We start from the raw sequence: 27,546 nt of genomic DNA, 5'->3' as shown, positions 1-27,546 counted from the left end.
AGTTCATCCTATTATTTATACCCTCCATGGCTCCCAACTGGGGGGTGGTACCACTCCCTCGAGAGGTGTTTGGAAAAGTGTAGGGGTGATAGGAGTGTTTGAGTTTCCACAACAAATGGAGGGAGTTATTGGCACTTAATGATAGGAAACTAAATAAAGCAAAGCAAGAGATAATAAATATTTGCCCCTCACCAAATGCCAAAGGTTCTTCTTTGTTAAGGCCCTCATCCTATTTGGACATTTTTCTTTTTAAAGATTAATGGTCTTTCCAGTTTAAGCTCCGAGTTCACCTTTTGACTTCTACAAGAAACCATGCTGACTTCATACATTTCTATCTCTCAGAGTTGACAGGTGTGTTCCTTTGTGTGTTCAAAGAACACTGGTTTCTCACTCTACCCACTGTATGGATTTAATAACATATGCTAAAGAACATACTGTATTGCCCTAGCTGGTTTGGCTCAGTGGATAGAGCATCGGCTTGAGGATTGAAGGGTCCAAAGTTTGATTCCAGTCAAGGGCGCATGCCCGGGTTTTGGACTCCATTCCCAGTGTAGGATGTGCAGGAGGCAGCCAATCAATGACTTGCTCTCATCATTGATGTTTCTATCTCTCTCTCCCTCTTCCTTCCTCTCTGAAATCAATAATATATATGATATATATATATATATATATTATTATATATTAAAAAAACATACTATATAACCAAAATATCTGTTCTTCTTGGTTTGTTGTCTTATTGTTTATGTTTTTGTTTTCTGTTTTGAGTATAATAGATAAATCTGACCAACACAGTATACTTTAGTTAGGACATCTTAGTGGTGTTTTTAAGTATTTTTATGTACTCTTCCAGTTCCCTCCATCATTACTGTTATTATCTCATTCTTTCCTTTATCCATTAATTCTTCAAGCATAATTAAGCACCTACTATGAATAAGATATTGTGTTAGGCCCCATGGAGGGAGGTTATATACAATGACAATCAGATCTTCCTTCTGTGACAGTCAGATTTACCCTGTTTTATCTCTCATTATTTTTTCCTTATTTTGTCTGATAACTTTCCCCCATCCTTTTGCCTAATGTAGAAAACACTCATGCACTCATCCACAAAATCATGGCAATCCCATTTGCTAAAATATCTCTATTCACAACCTATACTGATTAGCTTATATAGGTAAGCCCATATACATATTTTATCATTTTAACCCCCAAATATGTGATTTATGATACTATTATTGATGCAAAAACTCAGGCTTAAAAAGTTAAATAACTTCCATAGTCAAACCACTTGTTCATGGATTTAAAAACAGGTCTAGCTGACCCTAGGGCCTGTGTCCTTAATGAATATAAAATAGTCCTAATAATTAAAATCACCTTCCTGTGACTGCCAGTGAACTTTAAATGCCCCACTTTCACATTTCAGCATAGACACATTTGGCATTCATTCTCAGCACCCTGACCAAATTCATCATGACTGTTTTTAGAAACGGGTTATACCTTCCAAGTTCCTATTAAAAATAAACCAAAAAAAAAAATGCTTAAAAACTTTTCTGGATTTCTTAGCTAATACAAATCCACAAAGCAGAAGTTCCAAATATAACTACATAGTCCTCTGTGATTTTTCAATGCCTGCAGGCTTTGAAGTGCTGTGGACTTGCCTTAATCTGTTGCTAGGAACATTGCACATTGCTCCAAACAACCTGCCAGTCTGAGAATCCTAGCGTGGGTGACATAAATGTGTCTTTTATCCAGGTCAGAGCATGGTGTGAGGTGGTATGAGAGGTCACCGGAGGGGAGGCATTCCAGGATAAAGAAATTAACTAGCGGAATAGGAAGTGAAAAAGAAGACAGAATCCACAGGCCCTAAAGAAAAAGCTTTCCAGCTGAATCCCTCCCGTTCCCCACCACCCACACGCCCCTCTAGAGCTTTTGGAATCGGTTCAGTCTCCTCTGATAACACTTCAGAACGGCCAGCCCAGCGCACAGCTGACAGTGTCTCGTTCCCTCGTCTCACCAACACAAATCACAGATCAGAACCTGCAGATGCCAGAGAGGGATGCCACTCGGAGGCCTCAGTCAAGTGTTAGATTCAGGAATCTGGGGACTTAAGAGCGAGAAATCAATCTATAATTTTCCCTTCACACTTGCCTGGCCGCAGAATAAAAACAAAGCATCGGCTTTACATTAAAAAAGAAATTAGGGATTGGCATTTATACCTTCTTGGCTTGCCTTTATCTCAGGAGGTAGGCATCTGGAACATAGAGGATGATGGGGCTGATGGGACAGAGAAACAGCTACTGCTTTGTTGTAGTTTATTTTTAATTTTTAGTTTTTAATTACAGTTTACTGTCAGTATTGTTTTGTATGCGTTTCAGGTGTACTGCCAAATGGTTAGATAATTCTATACTTTATAAAGTGTTCCTCCTGATATTTCCAGCACCCACCTGGCAACCACACACATTACACTCTCATTGACTATATTCCCTACGCTGTACTTTGTACCCCTGTGACTATTCTGTGACTACCAATTTGTACCCCTCAATCCCTTCACCACAAGAAAGGACCAGTTTGGACACCTCCCTTCTGTTATGGTCACTGCCATGACTGCCACCAGCCCAAGCCCCTCTCAGGCAGTGGGATGCCGTTTCCATACCTGCTCCTGGTTGCCTGTGACATGGTGAGTACAGCATCAACTCAGTGAGAGTTAGCACACCAAAGCCCTCTTCTAGCATGCATGCAATTTCATGTTTTACATCTAAACCTTTGTTCAACTCCTTTAGAATGTATTTCAGTATAAGGGATCAGCTTTTCCCCCCTCAAATGGATATCTAGTTGTATCAATACCTATTGTCTAATCTTTCCCCCATTGTTTCAAAGTTCCATGCTTATTCCACACTAAATTCTTATGGGAAACTTTGATAACTGAAGAAAAGAAACTAAATAGGGAGAGTTAAAGATTCCATGTCCTTTGAAACACTATATATATGCTCTCTCCTTTCCTACATGTTTAAAAGTAAAAAGGAAAAAGGGGAAAACACCATATATCTGAGGTTTATTTAGCCTTGAGTAAGGGGTTATTGTCAATACATGCTCATACATTCTAATTTTATAAATTAATTATTCTATTTGACTATAAAGGTTCTTTGACCCCTCTGTACATTGCTGCTGACTCCAGGAATAGGGACATTATGAATGACAGTTTTGTCAGTTAGGCTGAAACTGAACTGCTACCTAATTTGTGAATGTTCCTTGCCACATTTTATGTTTGCTTGTAAGGGCATGGTTGGTTTTGGATATTCTTAAATAGTACACCAGCTTTTGTTTAAGCAAAATAATCAGCCTATTTTACTCTTCTGAACTTCTTTAATGTGAAATCCGACTGGAAACAGGATAAAAAGCTCTTAGGGATGTGAAGAAAATTCTGCCAATGAGTATGGTTGATTTAATCATTTATTTGTTCATTGAACAATTATTTATTAACTAATGCCTGATGATTCAAACCAAAGGTGAATAGTGAATGCCCCAAAAGAAAATTCCTTTAATGATTCTAGTCTAATGAGGGTTTTACGTGAACACTAATGTGCAAGCATTTATTGCCAGTATCTAAATCAAATGGCACACAGCTGTGTGGGACAAGTAACATGTACCTTGTTACTCAGCAGAGGATTCGATGAGTTTCAACCCTTTTGTTGTTAAAGTGCTGAATTTAAAAAACAGAAACAAAGGAAACAAAAACCTCCCTGTAGTTTAGTAGGAGGGGTACCTGGATCACTGGGAACCTTTGATGACCAGAGACTGTGGTCCATAGTGGACTAACCAGGTGAACACCACGCTTGGCCAGATGATGCCAGCTAGTCTGTTCCTGATCGGGCGTGTTAATTTGTATTAGTCATGCCTTTTTTTCTGCATTCATGATGCTTTGACATCTCGGGTCTTGCTGACCCTGGTGAGGCTGGCTCTCCCAGGGCTAGCCAATTCCTAAAGATAGCAAAGACTCACCTAGGAGCATGCCTTTTATGTACAAATAAACGAATCAGCTCATACCCTAACAATCCTTTATCTGGCTCTCACACTCTGGGCCACTTGCCATCTGCTCTACACACCTTGAGGCCAGGTATCCAGAAAACAAGAGATAGCCCATAAGGTCCTAGAGCAGCCGTGGGCAAACTACGGCCCGCGGGCTGGATCTGGCCCATTTGAAATGAATAAAACTAAAAAAAAAAAAAAAAAAAAGACCGTACCCTTTTATGTAATGATGTTTACTTTGAATTTATATTAGCTCACACAAACACTCCATCCATGCTTTTGTTCCGGCTCTCCGGTCCAATTTAAGAACCCATTGTGGCCCTTGAGTCAAAAAGTTTGCCCACCCCTGTTAGAGCCTGCTGAAATTATTCAACCTGGCCACTCCTAAGCCTGCCTACCCTTCCTTGCCTGTCCCTTCCTGAGGAAACCACAATAAAAGTTCTTACCCACATTTGCCCCTTCCCTCTGACCAAACATGGTACTCCCCACGTGGTCCCTTTGTGGCATGACATGCCCCTCCTCCTCAGAACTGTGAGTAACAACCTTTTCAATGGGAATCATCTCTTGATCTGTTGGTCTCACTCTACCTGAAGAATAATAAACCCTACCATTTAATAACATAGTTCTTCCGTAAACTTATAAAGAAAAGGAGATACTGCCTAAAGGTACAAAATAATCTCTATTCACATGTCAATGTGTTTTTATAAGAGTCTTTAGTCAAGTGAAACTCATTCTATAAGAGAATAGCAGTTAGAGAAGGGACAGCCTCCAGTTAGTCTTATACTTTATTAACATAATAGTCAAAGCATGCTGGTTATTAAAATCTTCCATCAGAAGAGAGCATATAAAAGTCTCTTTTTATGGACTTTGATAAGTTGGAGTAGAATTCTTGAATATTCCGTAAAATCTAATATGCCATAGAAAACTTCAAAATAATTTCCTATTGATGGTTTCTTAGCCATTAGAAATATTTGGAAATTGCAATGAGATTGTCTTAATGTGACTATTTGAATTGCATACTTATGAGAATCATTTGGCTATTAAAATGTAAAGAATTTAATTTAATTTTAAAAATTATTTGCTGTGTGTGGTAGGGGGTAGCTATTAGAGGAAGCCTGGGTTGGAATCATATTTGAAGTCTGCCAAATAGAAATTATTTAAGGGTTTAAAAAAATAGGAATTGTATTTGTTGTAAAAATAAGTATTTGAAATAAATTGCTATGGTTAGCACTTCCTGTGGTGGCCAAGGACAACAGGTGGTCAGGATCTGGTCCCATCTTCCAGCACTATTCCATGTCCTTAGAAGAAACACTGGATTCTGGGCAAATGAGGCAGACTGCTTGAGTAGACAGACATACAGAAATGCTTTTTAGTCTGTGTCTCCAATGGAAAATCGCCTGCTGCCTTCTGCTCCCATCCCAGCTGCCAAGGTCTTGCAGCCCATTGGTCCACTAAAGAGTCCAGTGACTGGCCTCAGAGAGACATCCTACAGAGGAATAGTCATATCACACACCTTGCCTTTCATGTTCCCTGCCCCAAATAACCCAGGCCTGCTTTAAGGATCCGGAAGTAATAGTTAAAAGTTGTTGGGTTGCAGGGGAGGGTAATGGGGGAAATAAGGACACATATGTAATACCTTAATCAATAAAGGCATTACAAAAAAGTGGTGTGTGTGCCCATGACTTCATCAGAATCTACACTACTTTGGGAGGAGTTAGTAAGCAAGCGTAAGAGAGAGAGAGAGAGAGAGAGAGAGAGAGAGAGAGAGAGAGAGAGAGGAGAGAGAGAGAGAACTTAATCACCTTATTGCTAAGGTAAAGAAACAGAAAAACTGCTAATAGTGCTTCAAGCTAACCCCATATACTATAATCATATTTAACCTCAATTTATCAAATGTCTTTGTGAAAATGTAACTATGTCAGTATGTGTAAACAATTGTTGATAACCGTTTCCAAGCCTAGTTAGAAACTAGATAGTGAGAAGCATGAAGAGAAGAAATGCTAGGTGAGATAAACAAGGCCATCCCCTGCCTGGAGCCATTTATCCCATTCCTTCCCACATTTTGCTCACAGAGTGGGCAGTGATCTCTTGATCTCAAGGGAGGTGGGTCTTTGCCCAGTCTCAAGGGACAAATCACAATTGCTTTCTTGACCAGGCTACAGAGATTGAGTGTAGGTCTAAAGAAAGCAGGTTCAGTAAATTAGGGACTTAGTAAGGTGAAATTCTAGAATAAGAAGGAGGAAAGGGAGAGAGAACACACTGTGTTAAGAAGTTTAAGCTTTTAAAAAAAGAGATACTTATCAACTATATAAATAAAAGCTAATATTTTTCTTTAACTAGGAGAGTTTAATTGCATAGAAGTAAATGTGTTTGAACAGACTGGCATGTGCTTCGAGGTCAGTACCTATAATCTCTAAACCTTTTTAAACCTCTTTGCATGTCCCAGTAAGCTATTTATCTCAAGAATAAACGCAGACACACAATTCAAGGCTTCCTTTGGCTATTTACATGGGTATGGTTCATCAGATAGATGATTAAGTTTCTAGTCTTTTTGCACAGAAGGTAATCATGGGTGCAGAGGGACACCACAGTGGACCACAATCATCACGGAGAGATGGATATTCTTGTGTTTATAAAACAGTGCTCAGAGGCCCTCCATTGCATCGTTTCATGGGGATCAAGTCATGTCACACCCTCAGAAAGACATAGCCAAATGTTAGATCATGGCAGCAGCAAACCAAGGTAGTACAGGTTCCAATGGAAACAGGCCAACCATCGATCCTTTGTACGCCTCTCAAGTTCCACATCTTTTCAAATAAAACTATGACTGTTCTTAACTTTCAAAGAAAGAGTGACAGGGTTGGAGGTGAGTATTTCCTGCTCACCATTCCCCAGTGTTCTAACAGAGTCTGAAAACAAGGAACCATGAAGAGGGTGTCCAAGGAATTAGTCCGAGTGTATGTAGCAACGGGTGACCTTCTAGTTAGAATATTAGACTCTTCTTTCTAAACTGACATCATTCCAAAGGAAGACAAATGACTTTGATATTGTATGTTAGTTGGTAAGTGTTTTGAAAAATTTCAATGTTCACTGCATTTGAATATAACTTATTTTGCCTTATTAGTTTTCAAATGCTGCCCAAATGGAGACCAACTTTAAGTACAACTTTAAAATTGACATTTAAAAAAAAATTCTAACTTTACCAATTTCAGAAACAGAGTTCAACTCAATTGAGACAGACAAGTACTTTCTGCAGGTTGACAATGTGTTTTATTAAGAAATTTTGCTCTTGGCTTCATTTCTGCTGACTCTGAATTTTCTTAAATATGCTATTGTTCTTTCCTTAGATCTAAAATTTGAACAGCCGAAGGACTGTTCGGTATTCCATCATAATTATTCCTCACATTAGCATATTATCTTTTCCCTCCATCTAAAATTTGATAGCTTTTTGAACTTTTTCTGACTCATTTATACCAAACACATTTCGCTTTTCTAGGCATGTGTTTCATGAGTACAAATCTATATATTTACTTAGATACAATAATACAATGTATCGCTTATATTTTGTGCAGGTTCAGTTAAGTAGGTAACATACAAAACTGTTACAGGGGGAAGGCCGGCCAGGTTACCCTGAGCACACTCTGGAATCCTGCTGTACTGATCATGAGTACACACCTATGTCCCCACATACCCTGTGCACATTGCAGCTGCACTGTCCTTGTGCACGCAACATGTGGAGTTCCAAATTCAAATATGCTAATAACAGAGTAATTGTAAGTACATCAAAAGATAGCAAAGCATTGTTTGGTTTTCTTTTGGTTTCAAACAGTTGTGTTTTTTTGTAAACACACACACACACACACACACACACACACACACACACACACACCCCAGTGGCCAAACACAAGTTTTCATTTTGATAAGCAAAAACACAGAACCTAGGGCAGTGATGGCGAACCTTTTGAGCTCGGCGTGTCAGCATTTTGAAAAACCCTAACTTAACTCTGGTGCCGTGTCACATATAGAATTTTTTTGATATTTGCAACCATAGTAAAACAAAGACATATTTTTGATATTTATTTTATATATTTAAATGCCATTTAACAAAGAAAAATCAACCAAAAAAATGAGTTCGCGTGTCACCTCTGACACGTGTGTCATAGGTTCGCCATCACTGACCTAAGGCATTCCACTCTGAAGTTTCCACCACTAACATGTGGGTGGACAAATGACATACCACAGCAAGTACGCTAAAAATCTGGGAATTCATATTTACATCTGAAGCAGTTGCATATGCTTTCAAGTCAGCACTAGGATCCTGCGTATGAACAGCTACACCATTTGGCAGCAGCAATTAATGAAAGCATCCAAGAAAACGGCACCAAACTGATCACATTTCAGCTTAAGAGGAGCGCTATGTCCAATCTGCTGCCACGATCTGACACGGTGGAAAGCTGAACGGGTCATGTCAGAAAACAAGGGCATAAAGAACAGCACACACAGTCTAGGACTGTGATAAACATCCCCAAACCATCAAACACAACCAACAGCAATACCTGGCAGTTTGTCTCCAAATTAACGAAAAAGCACCCAGCTCTCACCTTGCACAAACACACACTCCAGTGGTCAGTGACAAATGCAGGCTGCACTTGCAGGCTGGGAGACAGAGCAGCTGCTCTGTCCTGAGCTGTAAAGCACATTTGAGCCCAGCAGGCTCGGGTCCTACCCTCTGTTGGTTCGCAGCAGTTTCTCCCATGACTCCATCACCCAGGAATGGAAACCACGGCCCTCTCCCCAGCTACTGAGCTCAGGTAAAAATGCTGAGTCCTGCAAGGTCACCACAAGGTGAACACAAAGCAAAAGGGGTGTATGAGGAAGAGGAAGAGGAAGAGGAAGAGGAGGGATCATCAAGGAAAGACCCTAAACTCCAGACACCTTGCCTTTCAAGACATTCTAAACTCCATAAATCAGAGCTGCAACAATTATCAGAGAAGCAGTAAATTTGATGGCACTGAGCCAATCTCTCTCTCTCTCCTGCCCTCCTCTCTCACACACACACACACACACACACACACACACACACACCCAACACACACAGCCAACATACACACACACACTTCCACAAGCCATTCTAGTTGTCCAGACATCCTTTTTAAGCCACAACGTTTTTTGCAAGCCCTTTCCAGGTAACAAGGCATAAAGAAACGTCTTAGAAAATTGAATATTTGAAAAAATAAAAATAAAATAATTCTTTTAAGAGAAAAATCATTTCTGATCTATAAACCAACTCATATGATTGAAGTCTTGCTTTTTGTGTACGTACTAGAATTATGCAAACACCACCCCCATATTAAAGATAGCAAAGATGTATTTATTTCATAGATGACTGGCAGAATCAATAACAATTTCTCATAAAAATTCCTAGCATCTTTTTCAAGATTAGTCTTGACTTCTACACATTTAATTTGGAGAGGTTTCAAGAAGGCATTTCTTGTCTAAAATATAATCATTCAGCATGTATATGTTACAGACAGATACAAACATGCGTATAAATGTTTCCCTGTAGAGTCTCCCTAGGGTCTTGCTATCCATAGTTTGGTTTTCCTATCAAAAGCGAAGAAGTAACAATTTTAAGCTTGCAAGTATATTACAAAATGTTATTTCTGTTAGCTGTATATGTTTTTTTTCTTATAGGTATATAATTATTTACCTATGTTTAGAACCACAGCTTTAACAGGAGATTATTCTAACTCTTCAGTCACTTTCCTCTCTCCGTCTCCAACCACCACTATTCACTAGCCCTGTGATTTGAGCAATTTATCTACTCCCATGTGTGTTAATTTTATAATCTACAAAATGGGGATTCGTTACTAGTGTCTGCTCTGTCTACATCATGGGTTGGTGCGAGGGTGAATAGAACAACGTATAGCAGACAGTACTTCGTAAATTGGAGTGCCAGAAAAAAAGGGACTTACTGTATTTCCCGCCTTCTACTGTCCTAGTTAGTACTGGGACTACTGAGTTACTTTCTGTGTTTTCAAGAGGACTTGGCTTCACAACAGTGTTTGTTTCAAGTGGGCTATAAATAGAGTTCAAGATTTTACTGCACGGCTGTCCTTGTGGCGGATCCTGATGGCAGCAAGCACATGGCCAGTCAGTCAGTGAGCAACATGCGTTCCATCTGGTCTCTGAGGCAGAGCCAGACCAGCTGAAACTCTGGTAGAAACAGTTCATGGGTTTGGTTGTTTCACAGTTCGCCTGGTGCCCCCAGCACTCCTGGGTTTGAGGGGCTTCCCCACAGGGATTAATGAAGGGGAAAGCTTGCGGATGGAATGCCAAGTTCACTGCTAAGTTAATTCAGTAACAAATGTTTCTGGGCATCCAAGCTAATGTTCCTGCAATTATGTATGCATTATTTAGAGATTAGGTTGTTTCTGGTGGGGGTGGGAGTGGGCAAGAGAAGGGAGACCAGTGGAGAACAGGAAAGGGACTCACAATGTGAGCATCTGTCTCATAAGACACAGAGGGCTGGAGTGTCCTGGATATCCCCTCAGTTCATGCTCACAGCAACCATACCAGGTTGCTGAAATTATTGCCATTTCATACATGAGAAAAATCAGCCTGCACACTGTTATCACAGAATGGTAGAGCTCGAATTACAATCAAGGTCAGCATGGCCTAGAGTCCTATATTCAGAGTAAATACGTTAAATTATAACTTTCTCAGACAGAAGAGGAAATAAAGTTTGATTTTTAAATAGTGGGGGGAGGAGAGGCAAGCATGCAAGTACTAAGAAATCCTCTTGAGATTATTTACTGCATGTTAACCTTATAGAGTGCAGACATTTTTAGAAAAAAGAAATACTTTGTTCTTTAAAAAAAACACAATGAAGTCATTTTAAGATACAAAAAAACAAACAAAAAAACAAACAAACAAAAAACACCCACACCAATTTTGTTAATATGTGCCAATAGCTCTTTAAAATTTTGTCCCGCATGTCTTCAAATAGACAAAGTGAATTTAGAGGTCTTTCTCTATGGCAGAATACCTCTCTGTTTTCCAATATACACCCAATGCATTATTTTTTTTCAATCTGTTCAAATTAGCAGAACCTTAGGAATGTCCATAAGGAAGCGAGGCAATCTCCTACCCTTAAACGTGGCAGAGAAGGCATTTTTTAAACTGTAGTTTTGAGTACAGTAGAGGAGTCATAATTTTCAGTCCTCTGAGTCTAAGGATGTGAATAAAATGCCAGGTCCTTTCTTGCAATTTATTGGGAAGCTGGAGGCAGAGTCTGACTGCAGCCTACATGGTACACATGTCTGCTCCCCCCTTTTCAGTGGCAATCCCAGTGATAAGAGTCACCTTGGAATTGGATCTGCAAGCCAGCAGTCTGATTCATAGCAAATTCTAGATTTCTGCATTCAATCTCCTTTTTTCCATAGTTTTGCAATCTTTTCAGAGAATACCACTCTTTGATTATAACTTGCCTTGGCTTTTAAAATTCCCATCTGCAAAGTGCACCATCTAAAGTTCCTTCATGAAATCTGCCTCCTCATCCTCCCCAAACCTTGCCTTAGAAAGAAATCCATAAATTTGGAAGTCTTGCAGAAATAGTTCGTTTCAGAAATTTTTATTTTATTAAAAAGAGGTTTGTACTGGTATTTGGGCCATTGACTAAGCTAGTAATACATCAAAATAAATAGTGGATAAAAAGAATAAAGATGCATACTTTAATGTCAATTTTCCATGTTAAATTGCGAATGAAAAAAACCCCGGAACACTAGTAGTATGCTAAATAAGTAATCAACCCTCATACAAGGAGGTGAAGGGCCTTCAGCTATTTGGTGTTCAACTCATTGCTCCTTTGGCTTAGAATATGCATTTTGAGCCTCACTACAACCCAATTGTTCTAGTGGCATCGCATTTAACTATAGAACAAGTAAAATAAAAAAAGAGTTAATCTGCAATGACATTCATAACGTTCAGCAAAATGAAAAAGTTTCTTCCTCTCATTCCCAAATCCATGGTATTCCTGAATGAAGGATGGAAAAAAAAATGCAGTCTCTTTTTTTTTTTTTAATTAGACACTATTGCACTATGCTTTCAATTATTTCTCAAGTCAGAAATGATAAAAATGAAAATGTAGTTTTGGGCACTTTCTTCAAATTATTATTCTGCCCCATTAAGGTGTTTTGTTTTGCAAACACTGCAGCGAGTATCTCCTGAGTGTAATTCCACCTCAGAAAACAAGAGCACATGCCTCCTCCCTTTCTTTGTCTCAGGCTCTTCAATTCTTCTGTTGGATTTTAAGAGCCTCATTTCAGAAACATGTATTAAAACAACAACAACACCCAAAAACACTTGCATGGGAGTTTAAACGAATTAAGAAGAAAGCACGCGAAAGCAGGGGTTACCATTAGTGATCCGGTGGAGAAAGTAAATAATGTCTTGGTTTCTTATTTGGTTCTTGCTATCTTGTCCAGTGATAATATCTTCTAGATTGTCCTAGTGGCCGTATTTACCTTCACACAGATACTCAAGGCAGTCGCGCCTGAAGTCCTTTGAATGTTTCCACTTAGGGTGGGACTGGGCTCCTGGATGAGTAGGACAGATTGTTTCCGGTTTGTAATCTAATGAGAAAAGGTGTTTTTCTAACATATTTTCCCCTGCCGCTCCCTTCAGTTTGATTCCTTTTCTTAGGCCTTAGAAACAACTCCCCGTGATAATATCTATAAGCCACGGAAAGCAAATGCTGTTCAAACAATGAAGGTCTGCAGGGAAAAATTTAGAGGAATCTGAAATGTGTAAGCTTTTAGCATCCCAGACACTTTTTATGGATGCTTAAAGATATGTGAAGTCTCAGTCTTTCTATAGTTAAAATCATGAAACTGAACATTTCCTGCACAGTCATAATTTACTGTGTCTTAAAAGATAACTTTGCTTTTTACTGGATGGTAATTATTACTATTATTTTTTTGTCTGCAAAAAGATCTATTAATGCCCTTTCTACTCTAAGATGTGAAGAACCACTGTCCTGGTTCTCCTGAAAGCTTTCCTAAATACCTCTGAGTGGTTTAGAATAAACAAACACTGGGGAGTATAATTAAGGTGGAGAGCAGAACCTGAAGATTACCCGTTCTGAATGCGGAGAAAGGGATTTCTGAGCATTTAAAGTGATATAAAAATGTATAGTCAGGCCCTCACTAGTTTGGTTCAGTGGATAGAGCATTAGTCTGCGGACCAAAGGGTCCTGGGTTCAATTCCAGTCAAGGACATGTACCTCGGCTGCAGGCTCCTCCCCAGCCCTGGCCCTGGTAGGGGCTACTGCAGGAGGCAACTAAGTGATGTATTTCTCTCACTTTGATTATTTCTCTCTGTCTTTCCCTCTCTCTTCCACTCTTTCTAAAAATCAATGGGAAAATATCCTCAGGTGAGGATTAGAAACAAAAAATGTACAGTCGGGATCACTGGAGATATTTAAAAGTTTTGTAAAAATATAGCCTCACAGTATAATTGCCACCCTTCACAGCACCACAGGACATCATAGGCAGGTAACCTGCACAAAGGGCTCTCAGCCAGGGTAAGATCTCTGAAAGGGCTCTCAGCTCTCATGGCCCCTGAGACTGGTGATCACGGCCTCGCTGCTGTTCACCCAGAGTCCTTCAGTAAGAGCTCCTCCGGGAAGCCGGGGACATACAGGGACATGGGTGCTCCTCTTTTCCATCAAGTGAATCCTTGAAGGAAAAATCTTCCAAAACTTCAGTGCCAATGCCCCTGACATATCTTAAGATATATCTCTATGCCATGGTACAATGATGATTGACATTTAGAGCACCACCTTAGGACTTTTAAGACTCTTTATGGTACATTTACTGAGTAAAGCATATTAGAAAATAGTGTGTGCAATGGTATCTGAATTTCGTAATAAATGTTTAATAGTATAGAAAAATCTGCATTACAATGTTAATAATTTTATCTTTAAGTAGTGAGATTGTAGCAATTTTCTTTTCTTCTTGATCTTTTTCACTTTCTAAATGTTCTGCAATGCCTTTTACTACCTAGAAAGAAAGAAAAGAGAGAGAGAGAGAGAGAGAGAGAGAAGAAAAGAAAAGAAAGAAAGAAAGAAAGAAAGAAAGAAAGAAAGAAAGAAAGAAAGACTACTAACTGTAGTTCAAGACTATGTTTGGGAATCACTTTTTAAAAATTTAACTTCATTGTTGAGAGTATTACAGATATTGCCCATTTCCCCTCTTTCTTAAAAATACATTTCTAGAAAAAGCTAATTCACCATGCTTATAATCTCTGCAACTGGAAAAATTCAGTCTTTAGACCTGTTGTTACCATTATTCTCACCATCTGCATTAAAAATATTCATGAGAACACATAAAACATTTGAGATTCCACCGTATTATAACATAAGGAAAATATAGAGTAGTTGGTTTTATTGATTTTTAGAATATAAAAAAAGGGAGATAAGCAAAATAACAGATGTGTATCTGCATGTAGAAAATAGAGAGAGAATGGATATGGTGCAAATATAAATAGCATGATATATATTCATGAATACATAATTATAGTTTGGGTTCACTACTTATTTCTGAAAGGGGAAAGGTAAACAGACAGTATATATATGACCAAGAAAAGCTATTGTCTTCTGAACAATGACCTTGCCTTAGCATATCTTTTAGGGAGATCTTTTCTCTAATGGCAATACTAATTTCTTTGAGGGTAAGCAGGGTCCCTGGCTGAGAGATTGCATTGCTGATGTTACTTAGGCCTTACCTGCACTTCCATTTGTGTTCTGTATACCTGTCTATCCTAACTAGGAGCCAACTAGTGGAGAAGTCAGGATTACAAGAATATCCAAAGATCATCCTGTTAATTAAATGCAGACTCCAGTCCTCAGTGTGTATATTTCTTTTTTTTTTTTTTTTAAATATATTTTATTGATTTTTTACAGAGAGGAAGGGAGAGAGAGATAGAGAGTTAGAAACATCGATGAGAGAGAAACATCGATCAGCCGCCTCCTGCACACCTCCTACTGGGGATGTGCCCGCAACCCAGGTACATGCCCTTGACCGGAATCGAACCCGGGACCCTTCAGTCTGCAGGCCGACGCTCTATCCACTGAGCCAAACCGGTTTCGGCGAGTGTGTATATTTCTTGGGAACAAAAGTGTTGAGCACAAAACTCTGGAGGCCAGTGAAGATTATTTGGACTCAGCCTAAAATTCATCCACCTGCTAATGTTTTATTTATTTGTTTTCTGAAATAGCATTTGAGGAACTGAAGAAACAGACTTAATCTATAACTTGAGCATTTAACATTTCATTAATTAAGTCATAGCCATGTGTTTATTTTTAAATTGAAATAAATTTTCTTAACATGCTCATATGGAGAAAAGGTTCATGAGCTGAGCAGGGTTCTACTTCAGAGAATGGGTTTTACTCTTTAAACAAAAAGTCAACACAAATGAAATTGAGAACTCACTATGCTCTTCAAATATTATTGAGCTAGAGAGGCTCAAAACTATGAAAGTGTGGCATTTTCAAAATAATAATTTCCAATAAATTATCTTAAGAAAAACACTAAATAGTACTTTTCCTTATGTTCTATCGTCATTCGGACTGTAACTAAACAAATTTCTATTTGCATTATTCCTACAGTTTAGTTGTGCTACAGCTAGAATTTCAGTTATTTTTGAAAGCTGAATAAAGTTTGAATACATGTACATTTTATTTGTATGGAATGAGCTAATATAATTTATTAACCTTCCTTTTGGTTGATTAAAAAAACAATTAAAAAACTCAATTTAAGCATTCATATAGAAATAATAGTAAGATACCTGTTTTATGGATTCATTTTATCATGAAAAAATTTTTTTTAGTTTAATCAATTCAAGGGGGAATAATCACTCTATGTACCTGTTTAAAATTTAACAGTATCAGTATTAAGGACAAGTTTCTCCTTAAAATTAAGTATCTTAATATTAAAAAAAAATGATATCTGCATCCTTTTTACCAGTACAGTGTTTGTGTGTATCTATCTACATACATATACTAATATACATATAGATATGTACTCCAAGCTTTATCCATCTGTAGAGTTTTATATGGTTGTAGTTCTTACAATATTTACAATATCATTTGATTTTTTTATAAGTATTTTTCCTTGTATCATTAAAATAAGATTTGGAGAAAAAACTTTGTAAACTGCAAAATATATAAATAAAATCATTATTATATTTGTTATTTTAAATGCCTGCATAATAATATTTTGAATTAATATGATATAGGTTATTTATTCATCCCTCAACAGTTGGGTTCAAATTTTGTTTCTAGATTTTCTAGTAAAATCACACTACTATACTATTCAAAATATATTTTTCTGTAGATTTCTTTTTTTTCAAAGTCTTCTCTTTGAATAAATTTCTAGAAAAAAAATCACTAGGTCAAAAAGTCTCTTCTAATTCAGAGCTTTGTTTCTTAGGTGCCAAAAATTTGGCATACATTAGTTTTACAGCATCTCTTTATGGGATGGAGGATGGGTGAATAAGTACATTTATAATTATTTGTTATAGATTGTGTTGGATATTTTAATCCACATGACAATTTTCTGTGTTCTGTTGGTCCAAGTTGTTTGTGCAAATTTTGTAACGATGTTTCTCTTTATCCCTAGAACAAGGGTGAGCTATAAATATTTTATCTCAATAACATTAAATATAAGTGATGCTGATCTTGTTTCATTTATACATGCTGATAAGTTCTAAATAACTACTTATACAGTCTGTTTACCAAAACATATATGTTACTCAAAGAACCCATTGTAATTTTTACTTGATAAATTACATGTGTGGATTCTTTGAAGCTGGCTGTAAGCTTACTTTCTTAAACTGAACTTACTTCAGCTATTTCAACAAAGAACTTTTAAGGAATTATACTCAAACACAAGGCAGTATTTTCATTCAATAAGTCTACAACAAAACAGGTCACAAGAACATAAAATCTGCACATATGCACAGGAACTTCCTTAACACTGGAATCATATTGCACTAATATATTTTTATTTGCTTTGCCTTTCTCTACCACTGCCAATTTGCAAGGGGAATTAGAAAAATAAGGAGAATCTAAAGTACCTCCAAGAATCAGCAGCAAAATGGAGAGATATCCCTTTTTTGGTGGAGAGAGACCAAGCATGGGGTCAGGTGAACTCTACCACTTACCAGCTGAGCAACACTTGGCAAATCACATCTTTTCCCTCTCTCTCATTTTCCTTACCCATCAAGTGAAACTTACATCAGACTGGATGTTGAACTGTCATATAAACTGAGAATCTGAGGAGTTGTTATTTTTATGATAAACTACACTAAATTTTATGAATTTGGTGTTACATTGATTTGGAAATGAACTCCATGACTTTTGTGGCTAGTCAAGTATAAATAATAACACAATATAAAGATACTAGAGACCTGGTGCACAACATTTGTGCACTGGTGGTGGGGCAGGGTGGGGCAGGGGGGCGTCCCTCAGCCCGGCCTGTGCCCTTTTGCAGTCTGGGAGCCCTCAGGGGATGTTCCACTGATGGTGGAGTGGGGAGTGGGCCTACGTCGCAGTTGGACCTCCTTAGCGCTGCTGCAGAGGCAGGCCGCTGCACTTGCTAGCCATCAGCCCAGATTGTGGCTGAGTGGCGCTCCCCCTGTGGGAGTGCACTGACCACCAGGGGGCAGCTCCTACATTGAGCATCTGCCCCCTGGTGGTTAGTGCATGTCATAGTGATTGGTTGTTCTTCCATTCAGTCAATTTGCATATTACCTTTTTATTATATAGGATTATCATCATGTCATGCCAATATTTTATTCATAAAGCAAAATAAAAAAGGAATGATGCATAAAAACTGAATTTATAAGCATTTCCATGCAGCTTTGTAGTTGCACAACTTTCAAACTGGCTAACCAGTGGTTCTCAAAATATTTCTTCTGGTAACTACCTCCCTCCTCAGGTCCCATGACATTTCCCATTAAAACAACAACAAAAAAGAAACTATATAATGGCAGACTATCTCTAGTGAAGAGGGCTTCTGTGACATATTGAGAGAGAGAGGGTAAGGCTAGGAATGAACAAGTGAGCACAGGCTCTATTGGAGGCAATAAACATATCTACCCACCACAGGGGATCAATAAATGTTGTTAACTGGCTGCAGAGAAGAAAACAAATAGAAGAAAGATTTCACTGAGGTGGAAAAGGGCCTGCTGTTCTTGAGCCCTATTTCTCTCTAATGAAAAGATATATTACCTAAAACTAGTTTTCACTTTCTCACCGAAGTTCTAAATGTTATGGTCAGCAATATTAGAGGCAGAAGGATGCATTTCAAGGGATCTGCTGGCACCCAATAGAGGTCCTTTCGATGATAAAACCAATCACTTCCTGCTACCTAAATGTCTTAAATGTTTCCTTTATGATTTACATGGTCCCAAATTAGGCTAAAATGGACAAGAGAATGAAAAAAAACAACCCACATAAAACAAAAACCCATGTGACATCAGAAGTTTCTTCCTGACCTTTCTGAGAAAAAACAAACAAACAAACAAACAAAAACCACAACAACACAAAAAAAACAAGACAAATTATGGAGCAGTGACTTACTGAATATAATTATTTTAATTTTACAGATAAGAAAAAAGAAGCTTAGGAAATTCAGTATTCTTCTGTCAGTACATTAATATCATTCAGTAAGTGTTCACTGAAGCAACATTTTCTTAGATCTAGTCCTAAGAGGGATAGGGACTTGGGTTTAAATATTGAACTTTATGGTAATATCTGATACAGATCATGCTACCTAAGAATTTTATCAAAACAAAGCAGTTAGCCAACTGGGACAGATTTTAACCAAGACCCCAGGATCTGGGGTACAGAGCTATGATTTTATATTACATATCTCATTAAAAGTCTTTACATTGAAAGGATTATCTCCACTTGGGTTTATACTTGGGTTTAATAATATGCCCAGATGTAAAACTCTTAATTCTAATAAAATAAATTCTGTGGGGAAATTTTCACTTTTCACAATTCAGTAAGTTTCCCACAGCTACATTTTATGATGTCTTCTCCTAATTTCTAGTCAGCATTTACTCCCCATTTATATATATAATGAATGTTTGTCAAGTAAGACTTGTTTAACTGTTTAGGAAATTTTCACTTTGAAGAAATAGATTTTAACTCATAGATATGAAAAAGACATCAGGGATTGGACATTTGAGGACACTAACACCCTAAAAGTCAAGTCATATATATATGAGCATTTGAGTCAGGCCTAGAAAACACAATGAGATTTTCCATTTAGTTGTTATTTCTACTTTACTACAAAGTTCTGTCTCATGATTTCTACTCAGGTGGTGAGGTTGTTTCTCTCCATCGTTATAGATCAGTTGCTCTAGTCAGTCAAAGCAAGGCAGCTCATAGATGAATAAAAAACACATGATTCCTATTGCTCCTATGCTTAGCTCCTATGTGAACTTTGACCCATTGAGGTGGACTGAGATAGTTACTATTCTGTCCTGGTCTTTGGTCTTGGTCTTTCCAATGAAGAGCTTGACTATTTTTTTTTATTTTTATCATCCTGGAATGAGGTAGTTCTTTCTTTCCTTCTTTCTTTAAGATGTTTTTATTTATTTCAGAGAGAGGAAGAGCGAGGGATAGAGAGATAGAAACATCAAGGATGGGAATCATTGATCTGATGCCTCCTGCACACCCCCTATTGGAGACTGAGCCTGCAACCTGGGCATATGCCCTGACCTGGATTAGAACCATGCATGACCTCCAGGTTTATCGTTTGATGCTCAACCACTGTACCACACCAGACAGGCTGAGGTAGTTCTTTTAAAAAGAAAATGAAGCCAGAGAGAGGCTCTCAGAGTAGAAGAAGAAATTATTTTCTGGTTATTGGGCTTAGTTAGGTTGAGGAACATGAATGTCTAGAAAGTCTTCTAAGTAATAGACTCCAAGATGTTACCAGCTACATTGAAACAGAAGAGAGGCCATGGTGCAATTGGGGCAGGTCACTCTGAAGAGCAGGTGGTATTTCATGGCTTGTTGTTTTCCTTTGTTCCAATGGGTCCTTTGTAAGAACCCAGTCTTGTATGATGTATTCCATTGGTTATAATAGGGAAGGCTGTATTGAAAATTATGAAAGCATAAGGTCTAATACAGTCATATGGGATGACTGCAAAGAGCTAATGCAAACACATCTCCTGAAGGGAAGGAAACATTCAAAGCTCTCAGGAAAAGAGAGTTGAAGCTGCATGGCCCCGTGTGAAGGAGTGAAGAATCTGGGTTTTATTGTGAAGGTTGGGAGAAGTTTCCATAAGGCAAGGGAAGATATTTTTTGTTGTTGTTGTTGTTGGGGGAAAAATTCAGAATATACACTGAGTGGCCAGATTACTATGACCACCTGACTTTTGTAGGCAAATTAGCTATAATTTCGCGATGAAGTTGCTAGAGAGCCAGACCATTATAAATAGGGAAGCAGGTTGTTTACCACGACAGTAGAAGTGATTTTTTTCTGAATATATGGGTAAACAATGCTATTTAACAGCCTTTGAATGTGGGATATACATATATACATACATATATATATGTATATATATATATATAGAGAGAGAGAGAGAGAGAGAGAGAGAGAGAGAGAGAGAGATATCCATATTATTATGACCACCCCATCAGTACTTTTGCCTTCAATACTGCAGCAATTCTTTTAGGCATTGACTCCACGAGATGTTGAAAGGTGATGTGAGGAATCTGACACCATGCCTGATGAATAGCACTGTCCAGCTCTGTGAGATTTGATGGTTGTGGAACCAGCTGTCTGATGGCTCTTTTAACTTTGTCCCACAAATGCTCAATTGGATTGAGATCTGGTGATTGTGGGGGCCACCTAAGCAAGGTAAAGTCTCCCTCCTGTTCTTGACACCACTCCTGCACAATACGAGCACCGTGGCATGGCGCATTGTCTTGTTGGAAGAAGCCATCTTCATTGGGATACGCCATCAACATGATAGGATGAACTTGATCAGCAATGATTCTTAGGTATGTTGTGCTATTCAGACGTTGTTCCACACGAATTAAAGGGCCTAAATCATGCCAGGAAAACATGCCCCAAACCATAACACTGCCCCCACCAGCTTGAAGGGTTGTACTCATGCATGTGGGGTGCATGCTTTCATGCTGTTTCCACCAAATTCTCACTCTGCCATCTGCATGATGCAACTGGAAACATGATTCATCAGACCACATGACTTTTTTCCAATGTTTGCCTGTCCAATCCTTGTGTTCCTGTGCGAACTGGAGACGTTTTATCTTGGTAACTGCAGACAGCAAAGGTGTTTGAACAGGCCTTCAACTTGCATATCCCATATGATGCAGTGTACAGTTAATTTGCCTACAAACATCAGGTGGTCATAATAATCTGGCCACTCAGTTTATATTCCTATTATGTGTTAGATTTAGCTGGATTTTGAAAGAAGTCTGAATTAGTTTTTCTGAAACTTAGTTGATGTGATAACAATAATCATAACTTTAAGATTTTTATTTCATAGTTATTAATGCCCTCACCATGAACCTATATTTGACAGAAACAAACAGCCAGGTTTATTTTAATTAGCTATTATAATCCAATAATCATGGCATGAAAAAAATATACAAACTAGAGGCCTGGTGCATGAAATTTGTGCACGGGGGGGGGGGGGTCCTCTCAGCCCAGCCTGCACCCTCTCCAATCTGAGACATCCTCTCACAGTCCGGGACCACTGGCTCCTAACTGCTCACCTGCCTGCCTGCCTGATCACACTTAACTGCCCCCATGCTGGCCTGGCCACCCCCAACTGACCCCCTAGCAGGCCTGGTCACCCCCAACTGCACCCCCCCTCCCCCGCCAGCCTGGTCGCCCTTTTCTACACCCCCTGCCGGCGTGGTCGCCCCCAACTGCACCCCTGCCAACCTGGTCTTCCCTCACTGCCCCCCTCTGCTGGCCTAGTCACCCCTCACTGCCTCTCCTACAGGTCGCCCCAACTGCTCCCCCTGTGAGCCTGGTAGCCCCATGCAGCCTGCTGTTCAGTCATTTGGTTGCCCCCTCACGAAACCCCTGTCGGCCTGGTCGCCCCACGCAGCCTGCTGCTCAGTCATTTGGTCGTCCCTCACTAACCCCCCTGCTGGCCTGGTCGCCCCACACAGACTGTTCGGTCGTCCGTTTTGTTGTTTCAGATGTGGTAGTCACTTAACCTTTTATATATAGAGATTTTTTGGAAATTCTCACTTACTTGGAGCTCTGATTCATTTTTTTAAAAACAAAAAACCTTTATTATAAAGGAAAATACTATTATGTCACCAGCTTTTATTTCTTTCTCTCTCTTGTACTAAAGGGTGATATGAGCATATTTTTAAAAGATGCTAAAATCAATTTTGCATATAATACATGTATTAACTTTTCTCTAGATGCTCCTGATAATTTGGTAATTATCTACATGATAATAAAGCATGTGAAGATCTTCTCCAATCTGTAAATACCAGTAGCTGCTCTTAATTGGGGCTGCATCTTCACTATTAATTTTTTATTTTACTTTTTACTACACTGTAAGTGGAATAAAATGATGTTTAAGAGATGGCAAAAGAAAAACAAAATTTTATAGTAGAACCAGCCTAGGAATTTTGTCATATAGATCAAGTAGCATGAATATAAGAGGCAATAGGTTTGGCTGATAATAGGGTGACCTCCTTGCATACCGAGTCTCTTTGGGCCGAGCATTTCATTGCCCTTGACTAGGATTCTGTTTCTATCCATATACACTAGCTGCTGGATCTCAAGTTCCAGGGTGAACTCACTCCTAAGAAGAGGAATAATGAAGAACATCCACTAAAATTTACATTAACTTTAAAATTACTAAAAATATTTTAAAGCATTTACAGTTCAGCATCTTGAGACATTCTTTTTGACCCATTTACTAGCTATATCACTAGAAGTCATTTCAAATGCTGACAATTTAAATAGCCAATAAACTTATCAAGGAACACATAAAAATCTTAGGATCTCAGCCTTAGAAAAGATGCCAGTGGCCATGTAATTCAAATTTCTATCTCATTATTCAGAATATGAGTGAACCAATTTTTCCAGTTCACTATAGTAGACCCTTAATATTGGAAGAGAGAATTGTCCCAACCAAACCTTTCATGAATCCAAAACGTTTGAACAGGTATTATATGTCATGAACCTTCAGGGTCACTTATAAAAAGTAAACCCACCAAGTAAACTTTGAGAAGGTGTTGATTAATGGATGCATTCCCTTCATTGCTCTTCTCTGTATTAACAATTTGAGTAACATTTAATTTTTGTGAGAATACCTCAAATTTCTCATGAACATTTGTTATAATACTTTTATAGGTCTCTAACTTAAAGAGAAATGGCACACTAGAAACGTTTTTGTTTGATTGGGGTGAGAGAATGAAATGTTGGTGTTTAGCCAGCTTGTGTTAAAACTTTAATATCTTTATGAGAACTATTTATTACACTTGCTAAGTAGAGCAACACTAGAATAGATGAGGTAATAGAAACTTAAAGATTTTCTCAATAAATCATTAGAAAATTAAATTGTGCAAAGAGAGTCCAGAAAACAAAGAAACTGAGGCACAAAACAGCTCAGTGACTTGGCCAGGATCACTCAACCATGTTAAGTAGAGGAACCCATGAGTAGTAACGCAGGTCACCTGGCCTGGAGTCCACACTGCTGCTGTGCTATCTACATTAGGAAACACTGATGCATATGCTTGTACTTGGCGTTAATTATGATCAAGAACAAAATGGATAGCATGCTATTAGCACCATGTCCTTCAGAGCTCTGGCATTACTCAAGATATTATCTCTGTTATTTCACATGTGAAGAAATTGAATCAGATAAAGGTTAAGGGCATTTTTCAAAGTCACAGCTATTTTGTGCCGAATATTAAAGATCAAGAAGATATTGTCTAACAAAGTTGGTAATTCACTTATATCAAAGGCAAGGCTAAAACTTTAATAAAGGAAATTTCAGTAGTAATGTCTATCACTTAAGGGGCAATAGTTAGGTTCCAAGGATTTTACATACATTCTTATTATCCTCTCATCAGCCCTGAAAGGTAGATTCTCATTTTCTCTCATATTATAATCATGTTACAGGTGAGAAAAATTGAGTCTCAAAATTTTAAGTGGCTTGCCCAAAATTATGTATGTAGCAGGTATCAATCAGGATTTAACTCCAAAGACCATGTACTTTCAGATGTGCCTTTGGGGGACCCCGAATGATACTCTAATGCAGGGAATTGAATACAGGTAAAGATAAATCGCCTACTAGGCACACCTGTTTTTTGCAATCTCTCTTTGCCATCAATTCCCCCCACCCCATGCTGCTGCTCCACTTCTACCACTTATCCCTCCCTCTGGTCTGTAAAGCTCTATCTTGTCATCACATTAAAATCTTCCTTTATCTTTTAAGGTTGTCTCATCAGAGTGTTCTGTGAGCCAGAAAGTTTATACAACAATAAAGGATGTTAGAACTAAGCACTGGAGGGTCCTAAAGTAGATTCAATCCCTGAAAAAAAAAAGGGGGGGGGGCAGGAATGGGTGATAAATAATGCTAAATAAACTTTTAAATGTATGACTATATTCAGTTGTAACATTTTGTAAGTGACTAAGCCTTGAATGGAATAAGGTAATTCTGTCTTACCTGGAATACTTGTTTAATGAATTGCATGAATAATTCTTTTACAGGCTCTGTCACTGCCACCTTGACATATCCATCTCTATATAACTAGTTAGATGGATGTTATTGTCTCTTTTATTAATTTTATATAACAATATCTTTATTCTCACCCAATTCAAGGAGAAGGGCTAACTCATTTTCAAATTTTAATTCCTTTCATTACCTAATACAGAACCCTACAAAATGTTAATCTTGTTGATAATGGTGGCTACATACATGTCAAAAAATGGTTATAGTGATGACTAAAGAACTGTATTTAACCCTGTTTGTAACTATATAAATAGAAGGTCCTTCTGTCCTAAGCCAGTTACCTTTGGGGTTGCCATCTCCATTTGTTTATCCCAAACTATAATAGGGTGTCATTATGATTCTCCACCTAAGGCTTATGACAGTAGCTCACCTTAAGTCTGATGAAACGTGGGAGGATTCTTTAACGATCCTTCCTATGACTTCCAGGAAGGTGAAGTTTCCCATTCATATGTAACAAAGAGTTTGTTTTCTGTCAACAGACTCATTTTTCAAATCACCTACCTTCTTTCTTTCAACAAGGAAAGCATTTTTTTTTTTGGTTTGCATTACCTAATTGCTATTCCTTTGGGGTCTTTTTCTTTCATAATTAAAGCAGCAATCACTACCATATGGACATGGAGACTGCAGAACAGGAATAAAAAATCTGTCATTCAAAATATCGAAACAAGACTGGGAAAGAGTTGCCTCACCAGGGCCAATTTTCTGTAACTCTAGACCAGCCGTGGGCAAACTACAGCCCGCGGGCTGGATCCGGCCAGTTTGAAATGAATAAAACTAAAAAAAAAAAAAAGACCGTACCCTTTTATGTAATGATTTTACTTTGAATTTATATTAGTTCACACAAACACTCCATCCATGCTTTTGTTCCGGCCCTCCGGTCCAGTTTAAGAACCCATTGTGGCCCTCGAGTCAAAAAGTTTGCCCACCCCTGCTCTAGACCCATAGTTCACACTCTCAAGATGATTTCTCTTGATCTTCCTTCTTTCTGACAACACTTAAGAATAAAATACTATGAACAGAGGCAGAGAGAAGATGGAGTGAAGGTATTACCTTAAAATGAAAAGCTGGTAACCAACAGTATAATTCATTTTTCCTAAAAAAAAAAAAAAAAAACCCAAAACAAAATACTTCTGTCTGAGGCAATTGAAGGAACATTGGAGAGAATAGGATGTAAGGATTGAGGGATGCACAGTAAACTGCCGGGAGCCGGTCCATCCTTGCTGTTTCAAGGGACCTGGCATATATGGCATACTGTTCTTAATATGTTTGCTCACCTTCTTGGCACTATGTGTTTTAACCAAGGTCACCTCTCTGAGAAAGGTTGTTTCCCCAGGTAGGGATTTTCCCCTGAAGTTAGGGAGGGAATAAAACCCCTTAACTAAGTGCCAGGCGGGTAATTAATCACTTTAACTACAAACAATCATGCTTAAGCTACATAATCTTTACTCCCTGGAATGAAGATAAGAAATGCCCTAACCTTTGGAATAGAGATTGATAGGATTGGAATCAACTGGTATAAATACAGATGTAACAAGACAATAGGAAACAGAACCTAGACACAGAACCTACACAGAACCTAGACACAGAACCTACACAGAACCTAGACACAGAAGAACTTCGCTGGAGAGAACATGGCAAAAGATCCTGGACAGAAACTGGAGACAGAACCTAGAGACAGAACCTAGTGAGAGAACCTGGCTGAAGAACCTAGAGACAGAACCTGGCTACAGAACCTGGATAGAACATGGCAAGAGAACCTGACTAGAACCTGGTGACTGAACCTGGCTGGAGAACCTGGAGAGAACCAGTCTGGAGAACCTAGCGACAGAACCTGACGACAGAACCTGACTAGAGATCCTAGATAGAACCAGGAGAGAGAACCCAACCATGCTGGTCAACTGAACGCTGCCTCCGTGTCATTCCTTCTTCGCCGACTCCGTCCACACCTTTGGGGACCCCTGGACCTGCTGGGGTTGGACCCCAGCAGTAAATGAAGAAGGGTTCATGTGGTAGAGAGGTTAAAGCAGCTGAAAGGAAGCCAATATAGAACCCAGTACTGCTCAGAGGGGAAGAGTCAGCGCCTGCCTAGATACTGAGTTAGAATGGCAAGGTTTGAAAGTGTTCATTTATCACCCCGAGGGCTTAACATTGAGAATCTTGCCTTCTATTGATGCCTGCTACATATTTTTTCCCCCAAAAGAATCACACTGAAATAAAAAAGCATATTTTTGGTATTGAGGGAAACACACAAGAATGCTGAACATCCGGTTTCTTTCATTACAAGAAGAAACAAACAACGAAGTAAAACTGTCAACAAGTAAATAAAAATATGTATAAGGGTTAGTTAGGAAGGAAAAACTCTTCTGCTCCCAAGAAAGACAGATCAACATTGTGTTTATAAAGGCCCAGAGAAAGGAAAAACGTTTGCGGTGTCAGCGAGGGAGGAGACAAGAGATAGAGAGAAGTCCTTGGAGGGATGCACACCAAAGTTGCTGACATCAGGGAGGATAAAGTTGCTGGAATAGTGAGGCTTAAAATGCCCCAGGGAGATAAGACCAGAGGAGAATGGTGACATGATATAGCTTTGGGGCCAGCCCTGAGACCCCTGGGCTCCAAGGCTGGACAGAGCCTGAAGCCCCTAGTGAACTTGGAACAGAAGCAGCAGAGACATCTGTCATCAGAATATTACATTGACCATTTTGGCCTGGT

General features: G+C 38.7%; 1 protein-coding gene across 11 annotated transcripts in view; it reads right to left on the bottom strand.

The window, feature by feature from the left end:
- ARHGAP24 (Rho GTPase activating protein 24) overlaps positions 1-27,546 on the bottom strand; it is a 472,122-nt gene that overhangs the window by 136,831 nt on the left and 307,745 nt on the right. Inside the window, exon 1 of one of the 11 annotated variants that reach the window (XM_036338683.1) lies at positions 8,625-8,929. The exons of the other annotated variants lie outside the window; for them this stretch is intronic. The gene's annotated coding sequence lies outside the window, so the exon portion shown is untranslated. Of the gene's footprint in view, positions 1-8,624; positions 8,930-27,546 lie in introns of those variants that run through there. 11 annotated transcript variants of the gene reach the window in all.

Source organism: Myotis myotis, unplaced genomic scaffold, assembly GCF_014108235.1.
Source record: "Myotis myotis isolate mMyoMyo1 unplaced genomic scaffold, mMyoMyo1.p scaffold_m19_p_1, whole genome shotgun sequence".
Taxonomy (NCBI): domain Eukaryota; kingdom Metazoa; phylum Chordata; class Mammalia; order Chiroptera; family Vespertilionidae; genus Myotis; species Myotis myotis.
The sequence above is the reverse complement of the archived record's forward strand: the minus strand, read 5'-3'. Positions and strand labels throughout refer to the sequence as shown.